We start from the raw sequence: 6,000 nt of genomic DNA, 5'->3' as shown, positions 1-6,000 counted from the left end.
TGGGGCCAAAATGCTAAGATTAGGGTTAGAATTAGGTTATGGTTAGGGTGAGGGTAAAGGTTAAGGTTAGGCATTTAGTTGTTATGGTTAAGGTTATGGTAAGGGGCTAGGGAATGCATTATGTCAATGACAGGTCCCCACAAAGATAGTGAAATGCCCTCTCTGTGTGTGTGTGTGTGTGTGTGTGTGTGTGTGTGTGTGTGTGTGTGTGTGTGTGTGTGTGTGTGTGTGTGTGTGTCAAGAGTGTTTGCATACACTATATGTGTCAGGGTGTGTGTGTGAGGTCATTTTATTACATGCTTTCGGTGCCAGCCTGCCTCCCATCTCTGCCATTCAAGTCCTAAGTTAGAAAAAGTACCTCTAGGTGCTGCCAGGAGTACCAGGGATAGATTAACAGAGTTAAAGAGAGCTGTGACGCACATGTGATGAAAGCTCAAAACACACACACACACACACACACACACACACACACACACACACACACACACACACACACTGCAGGGAAAGGGCTCTCACTATGTCCCCAGTGTCAGGTAGGTTGCCAAGTAGACAAAAAGTCAAACAATGCAAGAAAAGCAATCACAATGTGCGTGCATGTTCATGTTCATGTGCATGTTAATGTGCATGTGTGTGTGTGTGTGTGTGTGTGTGTGTGTGTGTGTGTGTGTGTGTGTGTGTGTGTGTGCGTGTGTGTGTGTGTGTGTGTGTGTGCGTGTGCGCGTGCGTGTGCATGTACATGGTTGTTGTTTGCATCCCAAGAAAGTAATTAAGCCTTTTCCCTGGAGAGAGACAAGGAGGAAGAAGAGGAGCGATAAAGAGGATAGGACAGGAAGAGAGGAAGTAAAAGGATAGTTAGGAGAGGAGAGGAGTCTCCCCGAGCCAAAACAGAGATAAAGTTATCCAATGGGAGTGTGATAAACTGTGTTTAAAAAGAGGGGCTCAGTCTTGGCTTTGGCCTAATTTGAGTAATTAGACAGTGTTTATTTTATCAAGTGTGTTCAAGCCTAGAGTGTTTCGCTTTGTCCTGTTGGTTTGGGTTTTGTTTTTACAGATGACTGATGGCTTATGGGTGGAGACCTTTTCAGGATTTTTTTCCATGTTTGTTACAGCCTGGACCAAGGCTGTTGTCTGTCTAAAACAGAACTGGTGTTTGGAAAATGGAATTCTCTGTGGGAGTGCCCTTCTGTCTTTATCTCCTATCCTTGTTTTTGTTTTTTACATTTGGAAATACTCTCAAATATTAGCTATTAAATTAGTTTTTTTGGGGGGGTTTTTTGGCCATAATTAATAGTAATAATGTCAGTGTAATAATGACATTGTAGTCACCCACTTAAACAGCTGAGATGTTGGAACACAGTGCCATCCGTAGTGTAAAAAGGCTTGCTTTCTCCCTTTTCACAAGGCCCTGATCCCAACATTAATAGTGTTTTGTAGTTTTAGTATAGTGTTTCAGTTTATTCGATAAATTATCATTTGATGTATATAAAATGACATAAGCCTGTTTAGTTGGTTTATTGCGTTCAAAACATTTGTGTTCTGGTTCTGCCTGTGATGTGGGGGGTGATCATGGAGCGCATGCAGATTAGACTAATTAGGTAGGTAACAGTACTCTATATCAACGACGATTCATTTAGGGGATTGTTCAGGTGCCGCCGGAAGATCTGCCGGATGTCACTCAATTTCGTCAGGATGTCCCTCACCTTCCTCTTTCTTTGTGATGGCATTCTAAACTGTGGTGGATTTATGAGGACTATGGTTAACTGCTCCTCAGATCTCTGCAGGGTAAATCCAGACAGCTAGCTAGACTATCTGTCCAATCTGAGTTTTCTGTTGCACAACTAAAACAACTTTTGCACATACACATGTTCCACCAAAACAACTTCCTTCCCGAGGCTATTTTGCAGAGGCGCCGTTGCTCTGTCCGGCACTAAGCAAAAAGCCGCGGTCAAGTCGCCTTCAGTCTGTACAGGAAGTCACAGAAACACTCACATCCTGTTAGGTCTGATTTTGATTTATTAAACAACAGACTGTAGATGATCCCTAATCTGAACAGATTTAGTCTCTCTGACTTCTAAACGTCACTATCAGCCACAATACATCTGTTCTGTACAGAATAATCCGTTAAATCAGACAAATAGCAATTAAAATCTCTCCAATTCAAAAACAATACAAAACGTCATCATGTTGAGTCGATTCTGAACCAATCAGCTGTTAGATCAGCTGTCGTTTCCCATCATGCCCTGGGTCTTGCAGTCGGTGGAAAGCAACTGCGGCGGTTATCATTGTCCTCGTGTGCATCAGACGTCTGAGCAAGTCGGGATCAAGTCAGACACAAATCTAACCAGCATGCATTGGGCAGCGATCGCTGGTGATCGATTCTGCACAGGCCTGACTCATCTCGAACGAGCCTTATGTCAGCAGTAACTGAGCTATCTAAATGTAACGATATTTTCCAGATCCAGAGTGTTAATGTTGCTTTTTCAGTTTAGCTGACCCTATACTTAACTGTGTAGGTAGTAGGTTCCAGTTAGCTAAGGCTGAGATGTTAAAGTGCTTTAATGATATGAAAAGAGGAGGTGGCAGCTTGCTGTGAGGATGCCATTTTTTTGGTTTGATGTTATTTCGCCTCAGTTTAACTTAAGTTTCTTTCTTTCAATCATTTTGTTTTCATATTTCAATTTTAAACAGGTTACACGCCCGTTGAACCTAGGGGTTAATTACTGTACGTAGGTGTACCGAGTCGACCATTCTCTGGGATATGTTTTCATGCTAATCGAATGTGACCACTTTTATCGCAAACCGTTAATTAGCTTATAACGCTAGTCGTCAGAGCAGAGGGTAAAGTAAAAAGAAATCGCTATTTCTATACCACTAACAAGGCTCAAAATAGCACTACATTTCCACGGTAGCATAATGAGGGTCCCTACATGTAAACTGAAGCATTGAGAACTTTGTAAGTGTACAGACAGTTTATTAAAAAGATAGTTTATAAAGACAGTACCGTTCACGTATACAGGCGGGCGCCATCTTGGGAAAGCAGTCACGACCAGTCAAACGACGAACGTCGTGCAACCAGTAACCAGTAACATAGCTCAAGCACGGTGTTCGTTGTTCGACTGGTCGTGACTGCTTTCCCAAGATGGCGATGATAAGCTAATTAGCGGTTTGCAATGAAACTGGTCACATTCGATTAGCATGAAAACATATCCCAGAGAACGGTCGACTCGGTACACATATGTAATTAACCCCTAGGTTTATTTTGCGCCGGATTTGTCCTTTAAAATAAAAAATAAATAAAAATTGAAAATGGTACCTAACATAGAAACTTAACTCAGACACAGCTAAACCATACAAACAATCAAAGACTAACAGACAATTAACAAAACAAAAGCAAACAGAAAGGGGGGGTAAACAAAACAAACATAAATCTTCATCTTCAATTTTACAACTACAATAACAGTGAGATATTACATGTGGACTTTACTCTTTGGGGATCACTTGGATTCCAAAGTTGTAAAACCTTTTAATATGATATAGTCCTCTCCAAAAAAAAAAAATATATATATATATATAACAGGGCTTCATACAGGAAAAAAAAACATTCATGTCTCCTTGGAGAACATGTGTGAGCCTTTCCATTGGGAGAAGTTGTGACGTTATCTAGCCAATTTGGTGGTTTGATGGTTTGACATTGTCCTAACGCTGTAGGATTGATAAGCGTGCACAATACCATAAAAGACTAAGGATTCTTTTATATCTTTTCAGTTCCGGTGAGGCAGCGTGTAGGCCTAAAATACATTGTAGGGGTTTAAGCTCAATAGGAGAATGTATTATGGATGATACTTGGTTCCCATATCAAATGTACATAGGTACCTACATGCTACTTACTTACAACCTTTACCACATTTGCTCCTAAGATACGGAGTAGATTGTAATTTATGTATTATCTTAAACTGAATTTGCTGGGATTTGTAAGTCATTGTAATTCCTGGGTTTCAATATGTGGCCCTTTGTTTGAGTATGTTTTTTTTTTTTTTTTTTTTTGTGGTTATAAATACCACAGTTTTTGCACTTCTCAAGCTTCCTGTGCGGCCCTCTGTAAAAGTTTCCAGCTCCCCACCACCTCATCCGCCTTTGCATGAGGTAGTGACACATAGACATCACTATAAAGAAATCTGACCGGTAAAGAAACAGGAGCAGTCAGAAGATCAGACATACAGACAAACCCCCAGGTTTCAAGCAAACGTCAGGGCTTGAACACGTGGCTGCAGAGTACCAGCGCTTCTGATTTTTTGCCCACATGAGCACCCACACTTCCTGTTGCATTCAGCCACCTCTGTGAATTTGGTGCACATGTATCTAAAGCCCTATTCGCACAGGATTAGTATTACCTGGTAACTTCTAGTCATTTGTAATAATTACGGAGGTTGTCTGTGATCTTAATCCCATGCGAATCGGCCATGTCTGTAATTTGTAAAGTAAAATTTACCCCACAAATGACCTACCATATTTCGCTGAACACAGAGGTCCTTTGATAATATTAGTCCCGTGCAAATCAACACGTCTGTGATTTGGTGGGGTCGGAAGTTATTTTTTAATTTAATTTAATACATTTTTTTAAAGATTTTTTTGGGGGGCTTTAATGGAAAGGACAGCTAGATATGAAAGGGGAGAGAGAGGGGTAAGACATGCAGTAAAACGTCCCAGGTTGGACTCAAACCCTGGACCTTCTGCGTCGAGGCATACACCTCTATGTATGTGCGCCTGCTCTACCAACTGAGCTAACCCAGCTACGTATGTTATTTTTTTTAAGGTTTTCATGATCCCACCCCTATAGCTAATGCCCAAGTTGTGATAGAGCGGGATCATCCTTTAATCCTCCCTCATTTTGAAGTAATCAACATTTTTGTTTCATGTCTTGTCAGGTTTTGCTTCTCTGTATTAATGACTGATATTATACAACGGTCATTCAGCCTACTGTCTGTCCACACAAGCTGATCAAAGTTCTTGGTTTCTGGTTTTTTGAAATTGCTTTTTTCAGCCGTGGGGGAGCATGCATTAAAATGTTTTACCCCCATCAGTGTAGTTCCCAGTGGTTTATAATTGAAAGCTTTTCCATGACTGCTCACAAAAAAACACCTTTCTCAGTCATGGTTTAGATTTGAGTGTGTGAGTGACCCTGAAATATACACACTTCCCTTTTCAGCCTCTTTGATATTTTGATAGGCCCAAGCCAAAACAGTGGACAGAGAGGGCAATAAAAGCATGTGAACCTAAAATGAGTCTCCATTTTGGGCTTGAGGACATGCTAAAGATAACGTGGGTTTTTTCTCATGAAAACATACATGCATATATACTCGCGTACTGTGTAGTCCATGCAGCACTCCTAAAATGGACCCTTTTCCTGGTTTTTCAATTATGTTTTTGGCTTGGATCTTGCCAAATTGCTCTGTATAAAACTCAGTTACTCAGTTATATGGGCACACAGGGAGATGTTCTTGTGTGTATGGCAGGGGACCAGCAGTGTGTCAGGAGCTGCAGAATGTGTGTCAGCTGAGTGGAAAGCAGAGATTAACAGGTGTCTGTTTGACGCGTTATAGAGCTCCACCTGGCCAGCAGGAATTTTAACTAGTTGACTGACTCATCCTTACTGACCTACCTGTCCTTCCTTTGTGCTCCTGACACACTGCAGTCACACAGCAGTGCGTATGTCTGTTCCTGTGGGAAACATTTACGTCATCAGAATGACATTTTTGCTAAGTGAGGTCATTTTACTTGTGGTGCTGATGTGGAAAATGGATTAGGTTTTAAGATACAAGGTTCAGTTTTTTATTTTGATAGTTTTGGTCCAAATTTCATTAGGTACCCTTGTTAACACTGTCACCTTAAAGTTAACAAATACAAATCACTGTTTTTGTAGGAACATGCACCATGGATATATTTAATTTAGCAGAGCACATTCTTAAACACAGTAGCAGGACGGTGTATGTGTGAGTGGCT

This window comes from Sander lucioperca, chromosome 11, assembly GCF_008315115.2.
Source record: "Sander lucioperca isolate FBNREF2018 chromosome 11, SLUC_FBN_1.2, whole genome shotgun sequence".
Lineage (NCBI taxonomy): Eukaryota > Metazoa > Chordata > Actinopteri > Perciformes > Percidae > Sander > Sander lucioperca.
This window is presented reverse-complemented; position numbering follows the sequence as displayed.